The sequence below is a fragment of the Pelophylax lessonae genome (assembly GCF_965119305.1).
Source record: "Pelophylax lessonae genome assembly, chromosome: 1".
Classification (NCBI taxonomy): Eukaryota; Metazoa; Chordata; class Amphibia; order Anura; family Ranidae; genus Pelophylax; species Pelophylax lessonae.
Window position 1 is genome coordinate 508,357,668 of NC_138768.1, and position 20,071 is coordinate 508,377,738.

Below are 20,071 nucleotides of genomic sequence, written 5' to 3' on the forward strand. Positions count from 1 at the left end.
AAAGTGTCAAAAATGTCAGTCAGGGGTCCGATCTGTCCGCCGCAATGTCACAGTTCCGCAAAAAAAAAATCGCAGATCGCCGCCACTACTAGTTAAAATAAAATCTTTCCCGTAGTTAGTAAATGCAATAACTTTTGCGCAAACCAATCAAAATACGCATATTGAGATTTTTTTTACCAAAAATATGTAGCAGAAAGCAAATTGGCCTAAAATGTTAAAAAATTTTGATTTTTACATTTTTTTTCAGCATTTCATATAAAAAAATGTGAAAAATATTGTTATTTTTTAAAATTGTCGCTCTTTTTTTGTTTATAGCGCAAAAAATAATAATCACACAGGTGATCAAATACCACCAAAAGAAAGCTCTGTTTGTGGAAAAAAAGACTTCAATTTCGTTTGGGTACATCGTTGCACAACCGCGCAATTGTCCGTTAAAGTCACGTAGTGCAGAATCGCAAAATAGGGCCTGGTCTTTGAGCAGCCAAATCTTCTGGGGCTAAAGTGGTTAAACTGGTGCGCTTCCTATATACTATTCTATGTGTGTACAAAAATAAATCCGTACGATAGCAAAAAATGTATATATCATAACAATCAATATTAAATTGCAAATACCGAAAAAGTACTAGTGCATATATGAACCATAAATAAACCACAGGTGCTAGCGCATATGTTAACCATGAATCAATCTATTAATAAACAAATATGCAAATGGATACCAAAATCCGTACATCAAAGTAACCAATAAATAGTTAACTAATGCAAAGTTCATTGAACAAAAAAGTGCAGATTAAAGTGCAATGTGCATCCAACATGTGCTAAGGACAAACAGCAGGTGTTTCTCGATGTTACTCCTCCACCACAAATCACTCAGCTTCTTACCAAAAGTTGTTGATTTCCTGGGTTAACAGAGATCAATATGTGTAATATGAATCTGGTGCGCTAAATGTGAAGGAATAAGGTTGACATAAATACAATCATATAAAATTGAACTTGACAATGCTAACCAGCAAACCAACATGTGTATCAAACACAAGAATTCCAAAATTGTGACAGTAAGAGCATTAACCCCAATCTTTGGTGTGAAATGCTATGAGTCCATATGTGAATATACACAAAAACAGTCCAAGTGTCGGTACACAGATGAAAGAGGCCCCTCCGGATGAAAATCACCAGCAGTGTGCAGTGAATCCCATCACCTGTAAGAATGGCTCCTTACCAGACCGATATAATAAATTATGTATATTAGAGATCAAACTGAAGACGGTGGATTCCAATAAATAGACAGTGACTACCCCACTCAGTGCTACCTCGTGTGGGAGACAAACAAATAAGCCTCTTACCAGATGGACAATATTATGGAGCATAAATATATCCCCTTAGGTAGACAATTCCCATGGTAACAGACGTGGATGGCATAGGTATTGGTATCCTCGTATCGCTAATGCATTCTCATTAACCACTTTACCGCTGCTCACTGAGCCTCTACTGCGGCAAAGTGGCTCGATAATGTCTGACGTCGTAGACCTACGTCGCCAGACATTCCCCTCTCTCGGCGGAGGCTCGCTCCCGCTGTATTCAGTCACAGCGGGAGTCGGGCCAGGGGAGGAGCGGAGGTGATCACTGCCGCTCTTCCCCGATCGTCGGGGAATCGAGTGTGGAGATCCGCCCACTTGTGTAAACAAAGCGGGCGGATCTCCTAAGTGACAGGCAGGGTCAGATTGCAGGGTTCAGCATAGCTGAACCTGCGATCTGTCCCTGTGTCACTCAGTCACCTCCCCCCACACACGTTAGTAAGCACCAGGCATACATTAACCCCTTGATCACCAATAAAAATTAACCCCTTCCCTGCCAGTGTCATTTTTACAGTAACAGTGCATATGTATAGCACTGATTACTGTAGTAATGTCACTGGTACCCCCAAAAGTGTCAAAAATGTCAGTCAAGGGTCCGATCTGTCCGCCGCAATGTCACAGTCCCGCAAAAAAAATGCAGATCGCCGCCATTACTCGTTAAAAAAAAAAAACACCAAAAATGACAGAAATCTTTCCCTTAGTTAGTAAACGCAATAACTTTTGCGCAAACCAATCAAAATACGCTTATTGCGATTTTTTTTACCAAAAATATGTAGCAGAAAACAAATTGGCCTAAAATGATAAAAAATTTAGATTTTTACATTTTTTTGGGGGGGAATTTCATATAAAAAAATTGGAAAAATATTATTTTTTCAAAATTGTCGCTCTTTTTTTGCTTATAGCGCAAAAAGTAAAAATCACACAGGTGATCAAATACCACCAAAAGAAAGCTCTGTTTGTGGGAAAAAAAGGACGTACATTTCGTTTGGGTACGGCATTGCATGACCGCGCAATTGTCAGTTAAAGTCGCACAGTGCCGAATCGCAAAAAGTGGCCCAGACGTAAGACAGCAAAATCCTCCGGTGGTAAAGTGGTTAATGCATGTAAATTCACTTCCGCATAAAACTCCTCCGATGTAAGGGCAGTAGATGTACATGAAAGAAATTGGCAGCCAATAGTGCATTACCCCAAAAAAAAAACACTTTATTAACCACTTACCTACTGGGCACTTAAACCCCCCTCCTGCCCAGACCAATTTTTAGCTTTTAGTGCTCTCACACTTTGAATGACAATTACTTGGTCATGCAACACTGAACCCATATGAATTTTTCGTCCTTTTTTTCATAGAAATAGATCTTTCTTTTAGTGGTATTTAATCACCACTGGGCTTTTTATTTTATGCGCTATAAATGAAAAAAGACCGAAAATTAAAAAAAAAAAAACGATTTTTTTTTAGATTCTGTTATAAAACTTTGCAATTTAGTATAATAAAGGAGTGTCTCCACAAGATGGCCTATGTGGACACTCGTTGGTGTATGTGTAACGTCCGAATTAAACTATAGAGAAAGAAGAGCAATAGCTACAATCCTCTTTCTTTGCAAATTAGTAATTGTTCTTCATAAATTTTGGCCAAAATGTATACTTCTACATACTTTAGTAAAAATAACCCAAATAAGTGTATATTATTTGGTCTTCGTGAAAGTTAGAGAGTCTACAAGCTATTATGCTAATCATTGAAAATTGATCACACCTAATGTACTGACAGCCTATCTCATTTCTTGAGACTCTAACAAGCCAGGAAAGTACAAATGACCCCCAAATGACCCCTTTTTGGAAAGTAGATATTCCAAGGTATTTAATAAGAGGCATGGTGAGTTTTTTGAAGTTGTAATTTTTTCCCACAATTCTTTGCAAAATTAATTTTATTTTTACAAAATTGTCATTTCCAACAGGTTATTTCTCTCACATGGCATAAGCATACTTGCAACTACAACCCAAAACACATTCTGCTACTCCTCCTGAGTATGGTGATACCACATGTGTGGGACTTTTTCACAGTCTACTCAAATAGAGAGGCCCAACATGCAAGGAGCACCATCAGGTGTTCTAGGAGCATAAACTACACATCTTGTTGACCACCTGTTACACTTTTGAAGGCCCTGGAACACCAGGACAATGGAAACGCTCACTAAATGACCCCATTTTGGAAAGCAAACACCACAACGTATAATCTATGAGGCATAATGAGTCTTTTGAACATGTCCTTTTTTTCCAGAAGTTTTTGGAAAATGTGGAAAAAAATGAAAATACATTTTTTATACACAAAGTTGTCCATTTATAGGATATTTCCAACACATAGCATGTACATAGCAAAAATGACACCCCAAAATAAATTTTGCTACTCCTCCTGAGTATGGTGATACCACATGTGTGAGACTTTTTTACAGCCAGGCCACATACAGAGGTCCAACATTGAAGTAGCACCTCCAGGCGTTCTAGGAGCATAAAATACACTTTTCATTTCTCAACCACCTATTACACTTTTGAAGGCCCTGGAGCACCAGCACAATGGAAAAGCCCACTAAATGACCCCATGTTGGAAAGCAAACACCCCAACTTATAATCTATGAGGCATAATGAGTCTTTTGAACATGTCATTTTTTTCCAGAAGTTTTTGGAAAATGTGGAAAAAAAATGAAAACGCATTTTTTTACACAAAGTTGTCCATTTATAAGATATTTCCAACACATAGCATGTACATAGCAAAAATGACACCCCAAAATAAATTCTGCTACTCCTCCTGAGTATGGCAATACCACATGTGTGAGACTTTTATGCAGTCTGGTCACATACAGAGGCCCAACATGCAAAGAACACCATCAGGTGTTCTAGGGACACATAACATGCACATACCATGAATTACACCCCAAAATACATTCTGCTGAGCAAAGGGTAAACAAAAGCTTACCTGTAGTTTTAGAAGCGCAGTTGTCCACAGGAGTTGAGCACTGGTAGTCCAGGCAGCAGGCAGGGACTTGGTCAGCAACAGCGAATGCAATTGTCCAGGCAACAGGTAAGGATACCAGTCCAGTGTCAGTGCAGGCCGAGATATTGTGAGCAGTGCAAAAATAATGGTCCTGGTAGTAGGCAAGAACATGGTCCACAGTTCAGGTAGCAGGCAGAAGTGTGGTCAGTTCATGCGGCAGGCAGAGGCATGATGGCAGTAAGTCCTGCAGGCAGAAGTAGGGCCTCTGCCCTGATAGAATGGGGACAGGGGTAGAGGCTTATCCCACCCAAATCTCTTTGAAGCCTCCGGTCTCCAGACCCTAATCTGGGAAGAAGAAAAACAAAAAAATGTGTTTTCTTCATCCAGAAAAACAATTCTGGAGCCCCTCACATATGTGAGACCCCTGTGGTATGAATCCCACCACTCCAAGAGGCAGGCAAAAATCGTGGTAAAACAGTCCAGGGTCAGTTCCAGATGAGGCAGAGGTATGAACAGAAGCAGCAGGCAAAAGCATGGTCGAATAACAGGCCAGGGTCAGTTCCAGAGCAGGCAGAGGTATGTAAAAAATCAGCAGGCAAAGGCGTGGTCAAATAACAGGCCAGGGTCAGTTCTGGAGCAGGCATACATATGTACAAAAGCAGCAGGCAAAGGCGTAGTTGAATAACAGGCCAGGGTCAGTTCAGGAGCATACAGTGGCATAAGGGGTGAAGGTAAATGGCAGGAATTGAGGACTACGTTTACCATACTTCACTAATAATTTGGAGAAGTATGGTAACGGCGGAAACAGTCTTCTATACAGAGGCCTGGTTTGGAAGGACACTGGGGACAATAAAAACGGGTGTCTCTTCTAACTCCTGCACTGGTACACACCCTACATTTTTTCTGCCGTCTTTTGTCTGTTTGTGTGGGAGGGATTTTACTGGGAAAATGGCGTTCAGAAAGTCTACTTATTACATCGGATCAAATGTTTTCTGGTGGGCAGTTGGGGAATATAAGGGCAGTGAAGATTTCCTCCAGGTAATAAAGGAAGGGTTGGGGCTTTCGGTGGACTTGAGGTAAATTATTGTGGCCAAATGAAAAAGATAAATTGAGACTTTTTTTATACCAATGGTATGTTCGTCTTGTGGGTAGATAGGGTTCCATCATTTGATCATTGAAGTCCACTCCCCCCATGAACAAGTTGTACTCGTGGACACATGTTGGCTTTCGGATTGGGCCATTCCTTCTTGGGGCTTCCACGTAGTTGTCACTGTGGATTGAAGACAGCATGTAGACTTCTCTTCTGTCCCTCCACTTCACAGTCAGAATTTCCTCATTTCGCAGACTAGCCGTCTCCCCTCTTCTTAGCTTTGTGTTTACGAGCCTTGGAGGAAAGCCTTTCCTGTTTTTTCTGACGGTGCCATATGCCAGAGTCTTCTTCCTGTGAAGGTTGCGGAAGAGGGGCAAACTTGTGTAGAAGTTATCTACGTAAAGGTGGTAGCCTTTTTCTAGGAGAGGGTATATGAGGTCCCAAACAACTTTCCTGCTTGATCCCAAGTAGTCTGGACATTCAGGGGGATGCAGCTGGGTGTCCTTCCCTTCGAATACCATGAAGGCATATGTGTACCCTGTGGCTCGGTCACATAATTTATAAACCTTCACCCCATAGCGTGCCCGTTTGCTGGGGATAAATTGTTTGATGCCCAGCCTGCCAGTAAATTTAACAAGGGACTCATCCACACATATATGTTGGTCTGGGGTAAATAATTGAGAGAATATTTCCGAAAAATAATTTAGAAGTGGCCGAATTTTAAAAAGCTTGTCATATGTTGGGGAATTTCGGGGAGGGCACTGGGTATTGTCATTATAATGTAGGAACCTCATTATCATTAAATATCTGGTCCTGGGCATTACTGCGGAGTAGATTGGCATGTGGTAGATGGGTTTGGTTGACCAATATGCACGCAATTCATTTTTTTTATTGAGTCCCATATTGAAGGTGAGGCCTAAAAAAATCTTAAACTCCTCCACTGTTAGGTCTCTCCACTCATAGGGACGGGAATAATATGACTCAACTAAATTGCTGTGCGTACAGGTTGCACTGGGCCACAATTGACGAAAGCAGGTCCTCTGTAAAAATTAAATTGAAGAAGTCTATCGGGGCAAAGTTCTCAGTGTTAACCTGGACTCCTGGCTGGGCAGTGAAAGGGGGGATGATGGCTTCTCCTGAGTTAGGAGGAAGCAACAAGGGGTTCTGAAGGGCATAGGGAAGGCTGGCATAGGTCCTAACCCTTTGGGGGTGAGGTGACACCCCACTTGTACGTGGCCTTTCTTGCCGAGGCACGGTGGTGCTGGGGGATGGCACGGTGCTGCTGGGGGATGGCACGGTGGTGCTGGTGGATGACACTGCGGAGCTTGTGGATGCCACTGCCTCCTCCTCACCAAAAAGCCGTTCAATTACGAGCCACTGCTTACGACCGGCTCATAATTTACTTTGGAGTCAGACTCTGAATCCGAAGAAGAATCCGAATCAGAGAGCTCCCCGTTGCTCTCGTCGGCCACACTAAGGATATTGTACGCCCCCTCAGCTGAAAATAAATTCTTTGCCATTGTTCGTGGTGTTGATCCTACACTGATGGATGCTAATGAGGTTCCACTGATAGGTGGCACTGATATGCAGCACTGTGTGACCCTAATGGCACGTTGACACTATGGGCACTGTGATACTATGGGCATTGACAATGAGGCACGATGACACTGATGGCACAGCGAGGAACTGTGACACTGTAGGCACTGATGACACTGTAGTGGTGATGCTGATGGCACTTATGACACTGACAATGGCACTGTGGGCACTGGCACTGTGACACTAATGGCACTGATGACACTGATAGCACCAATGACACTGATTACACTGTAGGCCCTTTTCACACTGTGAAACTGAGACGTGACACTGATGACTGATGGGCACGGTGACACTGATGGGCACTGTGACACTGATTGGCACACTGATGGGCACTGTGACACTGATGGGAACTGTGACAGTGATGGCCACACTGATTGGCTCTGTGATGGGCACACTGGCACTGTGGGCACACTGATGGGCACTGTGGGCACACTGATGGGCACTGTGGGCACACTAATGGGCACTGTGGGCACACTGATGGGCACTGTGGGCACTCTGATGGGCACTGTGGGCACTCAGATCGCTCAACTGCACACTCTCAACGCTCAATAAAAACTCACAGATTTCTCCTTCCTCACACACAGTCTCTGTGGGAGGAAGGAGAGCTGTCAATGAGAGATGATCTCATATGTTTACATTTGAGATCATCTCTCATTGGACGTTCCTATCATGTGGTAAATGGCCGCTGTGATTGGCCATTCAGCACGATCTGTGATTGGCTTTGTCCAAGGGACACGGCCGACACAGATTTTCCCCGATGCTCGCGTGTGGGAGCGCGCGGGGAGCCTGTTAATTGGGAGGCTGTTTAAAGACGGCCTCCCGGAAATTAGAGCCCGCGCTGTAGCCGTCTTTCGGCTATAGCGCGGGCGCGAACAGGTTAATAAGGTAGAACACTTACATGACCGAAGATAAATGAACGCTAAATTTCCAGATGTTCGCGGCCGCCTGCAGTGCGGACCGCGAGTAGTGATGCCCTTCCGCCCTTATAAGTCAATCAAGGAGTGGCGCTTTCCGATGTCTGCAACATAATACCGGATACAAGAACGGAATCCATATCCTGTTAACACCACTTCTCCTCAATCTTATTTAATCCCAGAGGTAAATGTCAATATTAAAAGTACCAAATATTAAAATATAAACCACAATCACTGACAATAGTCAAATGTATAAAGTGATTGGGAACTTAATATTTAAATAACACGCTGTAATCGTCCTGAACGTCACTATCCACTATTGAACTGGAAGCGCCCTTCTTCCATTACAGCCTGACATTAGCATCTCAAAGAACACATGCAGGATGGAACAACATGGACATGAATGCTAAAAGTTAATGCAAATATATATAGGTAAACCAATATATGAATTGAAAGTCCAAGAAAGTATAGAGATGCAACTTAAGATTCATAAAAAGAATACAAACAGAAGCATTCTCCTTCCTTAGGACTCCTGTTGATACCCCATATACATAGGTTAAAACCGACTGAGCCATAATTAAAATGAAACATTTCTATAAACGTGCAAAGATATTAAGTAATTAAAGAGTAAGAGGAATATCAAAGAATATAATGAACAAGGAGAATATGAAGGAAGAAGCGAATGGAACTATCAATTATTAATATGGGCATTTATATCCCATTCTATACTGAGCCCTAATGGACAGAAACTCTTTAATTCATAGATCCAAAAAGTTTCACGTCTAGAGATGGACCTTTTGAGATTACTATCTCGCCAGTGTGGAACATATTTTTCAATGGCTATAATCTCAAGGTTGGTGGGATCCCTATGATGACACTTCGCAAAATGTTGCGATAGGCTGTGACCCTCAAAACCATTTCTGATATTGGCCAGATGTTCACCTACACGGATACTTAGAGTGCGAATGGTCCTCCCCACATACTGTTGTCCACAACTACACTTGAGAAGATAAACCACACCCTTGGTATGGCAAGAAATTAAATTCTTAATCTGATACTCCTTTTTGGTGGTAGTGGAAAACTTATTCGTTTTAATGGTTTTAGATTTCCTACAGATTTGACATCTTCTGCAGGGATCCCAACAACCTTGAGATTATAGCCATTGAAAAATATGTTCCACACTGGCGAGGTAGTAATCTCAAAAGGTCCATCTCTAGACGTAAAACTTTTTGAATCTATGAATTAAAGAGTTTCCGCCCATTAGAGCTCAATATAGAATGGGATATCAATGCCCATTTTAATAATAATTGATAGTTCCATTTGCTTCTTCCTTCATATTCTCCTTGTTCATTATATTCTTTGATATTTCTCTTACTCTTTTATGTATTATTTTATATTTTTGCACGTTTATAGAAATTTTTAATTTTAATTATGGCTGGGTCTGTTTTAACCTATGTATATGGGGTATCAACAGGAGTCCTAAGGAAGGAGAATGCTTCTGTTTGTATTGTTTTTATGAATCTTAAGTTGCATCTCTATACTTTCTTGGACTCTCAATTCATATATTGGTTTACCTATATATATATATTTGCATTAACTTTTAACATTCATGTCCAAGTTGTTCCATCCTGCATGTGTTCTTTGAGATGCTAATGTCAGGCTGTAATGGAAGAAGGGCGCTTCCGGTTCAATAGTAGACTTAAGATTTAATGAAGTTCAGGATGATTACAGCGCGTTATTATTAAAATATTAAGTTCCAAATCACTTTATACATTTGACTATTGTCAGTGATTGTGGTTTATATTTTAATATTTGCTACTTTTAATATTGACATATTTACCTCTGGGATTAAATAAGATTGAGGAGAAGTGGTGTTAACAGGATATGGATTCCGTTCCTGTATCCGGTATTATGTTGCAGACACCGGAAGCGCCACTCCTTGATTGACTTATAAGGGCGGAAGTGACGGCATGCGCTGTCCTCCAATTTCAGTTGAAGACTTCTAAGGGGAAACGCATCAGATCGGAGAAGCCGCGCCGTACTTCTTGCGGTCCGCACTGCAGGTGGTCGCGAACACCTAGAAATTTAGCGTTCATTTATCTTCGGTCATCTAAGTGTTCTACCTTATGAATAAAGTGTTTTTTTGGGGTAATGCACTATTGGCTGCCAATTTCTTTAATATACTTCTCCTGCCCTAACATCTGAGGAGTTTATGCGGAAGTGAGTTACGAGGATACCAATACCAATGCCATCCACGTCTGTTGCCATGGGTAGTGTCTACCTAAGGGGATATATTTATGCTCCATAATATTGGCCATCTGGTAAGAGGCTTATTTGTTTGTCTCCCACACGAGGTGGCACTGAGTGGGGTAGTCACTGTCTATTTATTGGAATCCACCTTCTTCAGTTTGATCTCTAATATTCATCATTTATTATATCTGTCTGGTAAGGAGCCATTCTTACAGGTGGTGGGATTCACTGCACAATGCTGGTGATTTTCATCTGGTGGGGCCTCTTTCATCTGACACTTGGACTGTTTTTGTGTATTTTCATATATGGGCTCATAACATTTCACACCCAAGATTGGGGTTAATGCTCTTACTGTCACAATTTTGGAATTCTTGTGTTTGATACACATGTTGGTTTGCTGGTTAGCATTGTCACATTCAATTTTATATGATTGTGGGGCGTGGCGACCGGCGCAGCAGTGAGACGCATGTCTTGCTTGCTCTGTGAAGCCGACCGGACCGTGACCCGCACCGATTGTCTCCACACCGGAAGACAGCAGCAGAATACCTCTACAGCACCCCGGAGACGTGTACATCATGACCCGCCGTAAAAAGGACTCCCTGAAGCTCCAAAAGCTCGATGCTAGAGCGGGGACAGAGGGGCTTCTCCAAAATGTCGGTGGCGGCCTGTTCCACAGTACACCTCCAGGTACTTCTAATTCGCTCAATCCGCATCCATCCAGCCAAATAGCTAACCCAGACAGTGGGGACTCCTCTGGGTCAGCCTCCCCTGTGTCCCCCTCAGCTAGAAGCCCGGCTAAAACAAAGCCTTGCATCATCTCCCCTCAAAAACCCTGGCAAGAGGCAGACACAGGAATGAGTAATACACAACCATTCCCATTAGATCCTGCATCTACCACACAAGACCCCTTTGAATCTTTCCCCACGGGGGGACAACCAATAACTGATTCTTCACTTAAGGGGCTTCTCCGGTCACTCAGATCATCCATGCATGCAGATGTTATGTGCTTTATGCAACAGTGTAAACAAGAAATGCAAGCAATGAGAAGCAGGATTAGTGCTGTAGAATCATCACTTGGAAACCATGCACTATCTTTTAACACCATGGAAGATGCGCATGATCATCATTCAGATGAGATACAATGGTTGAAAGACAAAGTAGCTGACCTAGAGGACAGATCTAGGCGGAATAATGTCAAGTTAAGGGGGATCCCGGAATCAGTGCAAACAAACCAGCTAATGCACCATGCCACCCACCTATTTTCTACTTTAGTGCCTACCCTTACTGAAGCAGAGGTATCCATAGACAGAATCCATAGGCTCCCAAAACCGAGTTTTTTGGCGTCAGATGTCCCCAGAGATGTACTTTTGAGAGTCCATTTTTTTCAAAAAAAAGAAAAAATAATCTCTGCATTTAGACAAAGAGCGACCTCCCGAGTGATTTTCAAGGTTTACAAATTCTACCAGACCTTTCAAAGCACACCCTGCAGAAAAGAAAGAACCTTGCCACTATCACCAAGGCACTGAGGAACCACAAGATTCTCCACAAATGGAGGTACCCTGCATCCCTGACCATTACACATAATTGCTCCTCAAGCACCATTTCCACAATGGAGGAAGGTATCTCTCTGCTCAAGGGCTGGGGTATTCTACCACCAATTGAATTCCCACCAAACATCACTCCGACTCCTATCCCTCTTCAAGTTTAATGGCAAGTGGTCTCTAGAAAGAGATCCTCAAATAGGCAAAAAAATAATGGAGGAAACCAACCTACACATCGCTACTAGCACGGTCCCAGGCCACAGGATTGGACTCTATCCAAATGGCCCCTGATCTTTTCACCACATTAACTGTTCCAGTTAATCCCGGACCCCACTACAGTTCCTTTTTTTATACCCAGTTCATTCTCCCTGTGTTACCTTTTATGCATGTCTCCAAGACCCAAATGGTATCGGCTAGACCATATCACCTCTTCTTCGAGTACAGGTATGACTCTCCACCAAGATGTAATGAAGTTGCATTTATATCACCAAAGCAGTCCCCACCACGTTTATCATGCCCTTTAAATGTGTTTCCATTAACGCAAATGGTCTTAACCACCCATAGGTATGCACTATGGAAGGAAGCCAAATCTACTCAAGCAGACATACTGACCGTCCAAGAGACACACTTTCTAGCAGACAAACATCCGAAATGCATACATAAAGACTTCCCACATATATTCCATGCATCATCTTCTGGAAAAAAAAAAGGGCATTATGATTGCAGTCAAGAACACTATCTCCCTGAAGATTAAAGATAACCATAACGGATCCAGAAGGTCGCTACATCATCCTTATGTGAGACTTTAACTGTTTATCCATCACATTAATTTCACTGTATGCCCCTAACACCCACCAACTACGCTTTCTTAAGAGGTTGTTTAAATTAATTGCAAAGGTAAAATATGGAAGTCTTTTAATATGTGGTGATTTCAACATGACAGTTGATGCAGTGTTGGACTCTTCTGCACCACCTAGTGGGTGAAGAGTATCAATGCAGCATGTGTTATATGAGGAACAACTATTTGATGCCTGGAGATGCCAGCATGCATCCGAAAGGGATTATACATTCTTTTCCTCCAGGCAGGAACACAGGATCCCTGTGTTCATCTGTGACAGAATGGTGGTCTGCCTTGTTTACATAGGCAGACCGCCATTCTGTGTCTATGGGGATCGATCGCGCCAATGAGCAGTGTTCACCCCCACTGGCTTTTACACAAAATTATGTACAGCTAGGTAGGTAGAGCTGACAGTATAAGTGCGGCTAGTCGGCAAGTGGTTAATAATGAGATTATAGCACCCTCTGAGCATAGGTTGCTAGGCAAATTTAGCTCTGGCTCTGTCTATAATCAGGGGAGCTGTGATTCTTGGTCTGTTCAGAGCCACACAGGCTGGGATGTTTGATTGCATCCTCCTGCCTATGGAAGAAGCTTTCACAGCCTAGAGCAGATGTTTCAAATTGAGCAGCTCTACCTGGGGTAGAGACCTTGTCTTAGCAGTACACTGTGGGAATGGACCCCAAGGGAAAGAACCTTCTTGGTTTGACTGATACTTCTTGACAGTCTTCCACAAACCCGCTTCAAGCTTTACACCAACAGACCCCTCTTTGCCCCTTGGGCACAAGTTTAATTTCCAGGAGATTACACCATATATAGGTTAGGAGTTAGGTAAGTAGTTCACACCAGGAATTACTTTAATAGTTTACTGAATAAATAGTAGAAAGGGTATTTGCATATTTTGGCCATCCCTTGAATGTGGCGGCACTCACCTTAAGTGACAAAAAGTCCAGCATGGTTCAGAAAGATGTAGCATGGGAGAGACAAGAGGCCCACTACTTACCCAGAGTCTGGAATCCCAAAACAGGGGGATGAGAATAGTCCCAAAGAAAGGATAAAGTCCTTCCACTACTTCAATGGATACTTCAAGGATATGGCCTCTGCACATGGTACTGATGTTTGAGCAAGTGTGTGGTTATGAGTAAGCGATCTACAGCATCGTGAAACGCGTCAACCCGACACGTCTGTTTGTGCACTGTCTGTTTGCTTCATTCATGAGGAATAAGAACTTATTGATTTCATCTTATCACCTTGAGTGCGGTCTCAAATTTGGATTTCTTCTACTCTTGGATGGTGGATCTGACCTGCACCAGGTTCTGAACTTGCACCTGAGCGTCTTTTTCTTTGTTCTACTGATGTTTGAGCACCAGCATTTCTGGATAAAATTTCAGGCATTTGTGTTGTGCGTATCGCGTGTGCAATACATTCCTTAGCAAAATCTATTATTTATTCAAAATATTTGTGTTCATATGGTGCAAAATACTGAACTAGAAAGTAGATTTTTCTAATTTTTTTTTGCTCATAAATACACAGTGCATGTTTACACGCATGTGTGTACAGGCACAATGCAAACAAAGGTCTGCTTTTGAGATGACTAAAAAAACCCGCTGTACTGAGCTTTTTTAAGCTGCATTGTGCAAGAGGCCTATGATATGTGCTTATCCGGTGTTCCGTGAGAATTACCTACCCGTGAGAAAAACCTACCCCTCGTCACTTCCGGTGCACGGCACTGTATGTAATGCAGCGGTTACATTAAAACAGCTGTGCTGCAATACGAGTCATCTCCGCTCCTGTCCCTGTCACTTCCCTGATCTCGGCAAGTAAATATAAAAGCGGCGGCGGGTGTATGACAACATAAATAACGGAGCCGAGAGCCGCTTTTATATTTACTAGCCCACATCAGGGAAGTGACAGGGACAGGAGCGGAGATGACTCATGGTGCAGCACAGCTGTTTTATGTAACCGCCGGTGGGTAGGTTTTTTTCACGGTACACCGTGATCTTTTCATACTAGTGCGCATGCGCACTAGTCAGCTCCTCAGCTGTTCCATTACGTATCCGGGGCTGTGAGCATGCGCACTGCTGCGCTGCTCAGCTGTTCCTGGCCGGAAGTGACGAGGGTAGGTTTTTCTCACGGGGTAGGTAATTCTCACGTTACACCGGCAGTGATCAAAGAAAAGCATCTAAATCTTACTATGGCAGATATTTTGCATGAGGTAAATACAGCAGCCTTTTTTTTTTCTAGGAATGTTATCTTAAAATGGGGATGCTGAGTATCTCCAGCTCTCAGGGACAAAACTACATTTGTCAGTCATAAAGGTCTGTTTTTGTACAAATTACTGTTTTGTCATATCCTCTGCTTCCAAGGCCCTTTTACACGATTGGACCGATCGGGTCTGCCTGTCCGTTTTTTTAGGCGGACCCAATCAGGTAACCCATTGACCTCTTTGGGGAGGCAGATGTCAGACAACATATGTCAGCTGACACCTGGCTGGCATCCGATCCGAAAAGATCTGCTGAAAACAGACGTATGTCGATACGTTCACCTTCTGTCCTGTGGGTCGGATCAGATAGGATCGAATGAAAACACTTAGGCTGTCCGTTTTCATCCGATCTCCCCATAGAGGAGAGCAGGATAGGTCCATCTCTGCAAAGAGAGTGGAGACGGACCTGTCATTCGCCTGCTCAGCGGGAATCAGTGGAGTGATCCCTGCTGAGCAAGCGGAGTCCAACAAAACGGATCTGCCCCGTGTGAAAGGGGCCTAAGGCCTTTCAGCAAGTATTTACAAGTATGACTGTCAGTTTCAGAAATTATTATTGTGGAGGGTGAACATGAGCATGACGGAAGATTCTATGTGGTACTTAACCACTTAAGCCCCGGAGGATTTGGCTGCTAAACGACCAGGGGGTATTTTGAGATTCGGCACTGCGTGACTTTAACGGACCATTGCGCCGTCGTGCGACGCTGTACCTAAACGAATTTGGCGTCCTTTTTTTCCCACAAACAGAGCTTTCTTTTGGTGGTATTTGATCACCTGTGCGATTTTTTGATCATGCGCTATAAACCAAAAAAAGAGCGTCAATTTTGCAAAAATAGCAATATTTTTCACATTTTTTTATATGAAATTCCCCCCCAAAAAAATGTAAAAATCAAAATTTTTTAACATTTTCGGCCAATTTGTTTTATGCTACCTATGTTTGGTAAAAAAAATCGCAAAAAGCGTATTTTGATTGGTTTGCGCAAAAGTTATCGCGTTTACTAACAAAGGGAAAGATTTTTGTCATTTTTGTTGTTTTTTTTTTTAACGCGTTATGGCGGCGATCTGCGATTTTTTTGCGGTACTGCGACATTGCGGCGGACAGATCGGACCCTTGACTGACATTTTTTACACTTTTGGGGTTACCAGTGACATTACTACAGTAATCAGTGCTATATATATGCACTGTTACTGTAAAAATACACTGGTAGTGAAGGGGTTAACTTTATTTGAGAGGGAGGGGCTGTGTGTGTCCCTAGGGGCGTGCTTTCTACTGTGATTGGCTGTGGCTTCAGCTGTATGAACGGTGATCAACGGTTCTACATAGTAGAACCGTATGATCATCTCTCATACACAGGGGAGAATGACAGGCAGCTTGTTTACACAAGCCGCCTTTCTCCCTCTCCCCCGCCGATCGCAGAGTGAGCGGCGGACATCGGGTTCGCCGGTCTCACGTGCGGGGGGGTCCGTGACCACGCGGGAGCGGGAGCGCGCCTCCGGGGGCGCGCGCTCGCTCCCTAGACCCTCACAAGCAAGCGACGTAGACCTACGTCAGTTTGCCTGTGAGGGGCTGACCACCGACGTAGATAGTCGTGCGGCGGTCGGCAAGTGGTTAAAAGAGGGACATTTATTCACAACAAGGAAAAGTGTACATTTCAAACAAATAAATATACTTTCTCCAACCATGTCCTATGAAAAAAAGTATTGGTCCAGAGGATAGTAAAATAAAATGCATTTTTGATGCCAGAAACCTATAAATCCCACAGAAGTATGTTGTTTTCTTTGTGTAGTGCCAAATTTATTCCAGACTACTAGCAAAGTGTGCCTATTTCACGAACAACTTATTCTCAGTACAGATAATAAGTTATCATGACCATCTGGACTGCAACATTTTAGCTCTACGTATGAATAAAACTGACAGATTTAACCAGTATTATATTACAGCTTACAAATTCTTAGATGTGATGGCTGCATTCGTTTTCTTTTTTAGGCTTTCTTTATTCCATTTTCATCTGGTGATCCAACCAGTAAGTTTTGATGTTTTTGCAAAAGACCAAGCTCACCTGCAAAGGTATCGGTTTACAGGGAGGAGACAAACCCTTCACCACTGGTAGGGGTGATTACAATGCTCTGCGTTTATTAATTAATTTAAAATCTTTATCCCAAAAGGAAAAAACCTGTTTGATATAACTAATTATAAAGTGTTTTTTTGGGGTTTGGCTTGTTAGTGTATTTAGATCTACTAGTATAGTTAACACTCCTCTCTCCCCAGACTGGCAGTGCTGCTGTCCAAAGGTGCCCCTGTTCTCCTTCATCCAGAGTGGGGGCATTATAAAACAGGAGGTGTGTTACTGGACAGATCACCAAGTCAAAACAGAGGAAAAAAAGTCTAAAAAAGTAAGCTGCAATATGTTATATTTTTGGTTTGGGTTCAATACTATTTTAGCCTCTTCAGGACCGCTCTATAGCTGAAAGATGGCTACAGCGCCTTTGCACATTGCCGGAAGGGCATCCATAGACGTCTTCCCTTGATCGTGCTCACTGTGATCACATCGGCTCTTTACCATGTGATCAGCTGTGTCCAATCATAGCTGTTTACAGCGTAAACAGGACTTTCCAATTATTGGCATTCCTCACCTCACGTTAATAGCGTTAGAGGAGAGGCAATAGCTGGTTAATCCAAACAGTGCCCTGATTATCAATGCAGCCCAAACGGTGCCCACCAGTGCTGCCAATCAGTGTCCACCAATGCTGCCAATCAGTGCCCATCAGTGCTGCCTGCTAGTGCAGATCAGTAATACCTATCAGTGCTGCCTATCATTGCCACCTATCAGTGCCCATCATTGCTGCCTGTCAGTGCCCATCAATGCCACATATCAGTGCCGCCTCATCAGTGCCCATCAGTGTTGCCTCATCAGTGCCGTCTCATCAGTACCCATCAGTGCAGCCTATAAGTGCCCATCAGTGCTACTTATTTACAAAATGTTTTGCCAGAAAGAAAGAAAAACTTTTTTTAAAATGTTCAGTATTTTTTTATTTGTTTAGGAACAAAGTAAAAAACTCAGTGGTAAAGAAATACCACTCAGAAAGCTCTATTTTTCTCAAAAAAATTAAAACAAATTTGTTTGGATACAGTGTTGCATGATCACACAATTGACATTCAAAGTGCGAAGTGCTGAAATCTTTAAATTGGCCTGGGCAGAAAGGGGGTATAAGAGCAAGTGGACAGTAGGCAAGTGGTTAACAGAAATTTCAGATGTTTTGCCAAAATTTGTCTATCTTGGAAAAATGAATTGGAATTGTCAAAGTAATGCATTTCTATGTAAAAAAGCACCTATAATTTAATGGGCCAATAGTGCGCCAATAAAGGACAATGTTGACAATAGTGCGCCAATAAAGGACAATGTTGACAATAGTGTGCCAATAAAGGACAATGTTGACAATAGTGTGCCAATAAAGGACAATGTTGACAATAGTGCACCAATAAAGGACAATGTTGAGTACTGTCTACTCTTTTTTTTTTTTATAAATTCTTTATTTATCAAGGAAGGCAAACAATACAAGCATGGGAATTGACAGTTGACAAATCTACAGCTTGAGGAGGGTATGACAAATCAAAAGAAGAAAAACTGATACAACTTGAGACCGTTATGAGCAGGAAAAACTGCATGGGGCGACAGATGAAGTGTCGCGAAGGACAGAGGTAATATTGTAGCCATGACATAGGTGAATAAACTTATGTTCATCTTACACAAAAATAACAATCAAAAGGAGCAAGCACCATGGTGAGCCAGGGGGTGCCCTTTGTCCCCACCGGCATCTGTCTCCTGGCCGGAGTATTGGAACGAAGGAATGCCTCAACGTGGACAACCGACCACGATACCGCCGACACACCCTGCTCCATGGCATTCTTGCCTGGGGGAATGGGGAAGGGGAAAAATTTTCACGGTTCAAAGGGAATCGCGCAATAAAGGAGGGGGCAGAGAGGCACGAGATGCAGAAAAGATCAGATAAGAACAAAGAAGGGGGGATGGAGAGAGAAGTAGGGGGACAACGCAGAGGAAGGGGAAAAAAAAGGGGGGGGGGGACAAAGACAGCCAACCGCAAGGCCCCAGTCTCGCCTATGAGATAAGATCTCTGTATTCCTCAGAGAAGGTGAATTCATGCCAGTAGAACCAATGCTCCAAAAACTTCTCCCTCATGCCATGTTCCATTGCCACAAGATCCTCCATCTCATTGATGTAAGCCACTTTACGCAGCCAATTGACAACCGTAGGAGGTTGGGCCTGTTTACACAGTAGGGGAATGCAGCTCCGGGCTGCCGTTAGTAACAGCGGCAAAATGGACTTGTTATAGGACACTTGCGGGAACCTATGATGATGAAGAAGGATAAGAGCTGGGTCCATTGTGAGCTTATGGTCCGTAAACTTTTGAGTGATTGCTAAAACTTCCGACCAGAATGGAAGGAGACAACGGCAAGACCAGAAGATGTGGAGGAGGGAACCAACCTCCTCCCCACATCTCCAGCACTGGTCCGAGCAGGAAGGGAACATCCTATGAAGCTTAACCGGCGTGTAATACCACCGAGTTAAGAACTTGTAACCCGCTTCCTGAAGTTTAGAACAGATGGAGGTCTTATACGTAAAGAACACAAGTCTTTTCACCTGGCGATCTGAGAGGGTTAGGTCCAGGTCACGTTCCCATTGTGCAATAAACGACGGACGGAACCCCGGCTCGGGAGTCGTCAGCATGCGGTAAAGCAACGAGATGGTATGGCGTAATGGGGATGTCTCAGCGCAAAGTTCCTCAAATGGTGAGAGGCGTCTAGTCATAGTAGTCGCCTGTGGGAGAAAACTCAGAAAATGGGCAAGTTGGACCTTCTACCAGAAGAATAGGGAGTCAAAAGTGCGGTCGGAGGTAAGTTGTTGTCTTGAAATCCATTGACCCCGGCGGATGAAGTGCCTAGCCTGGAAGAGACCCCGATCCTTCAGCACCCGGAATCCCGGATCTCCCACACCCGGCATGAATTCTGGATTCTCCACCACCGGCAATAGAGGGGATGGCCACGGGGCGAGACCCCAAGTGTGGCACACCCTCTGATATGTCTGCAGATTGGCCCCAATTGTTGGATGAGAAGCAAGGTTTCTCGGCAGGGGAGCCCTGATCCACAGGAATGCCTCCAGAGAGGACTCACAAATTGATTTCTCAATCCACACCCATTGTTTAAGGGAGCCATGTCTATGCCAGTCC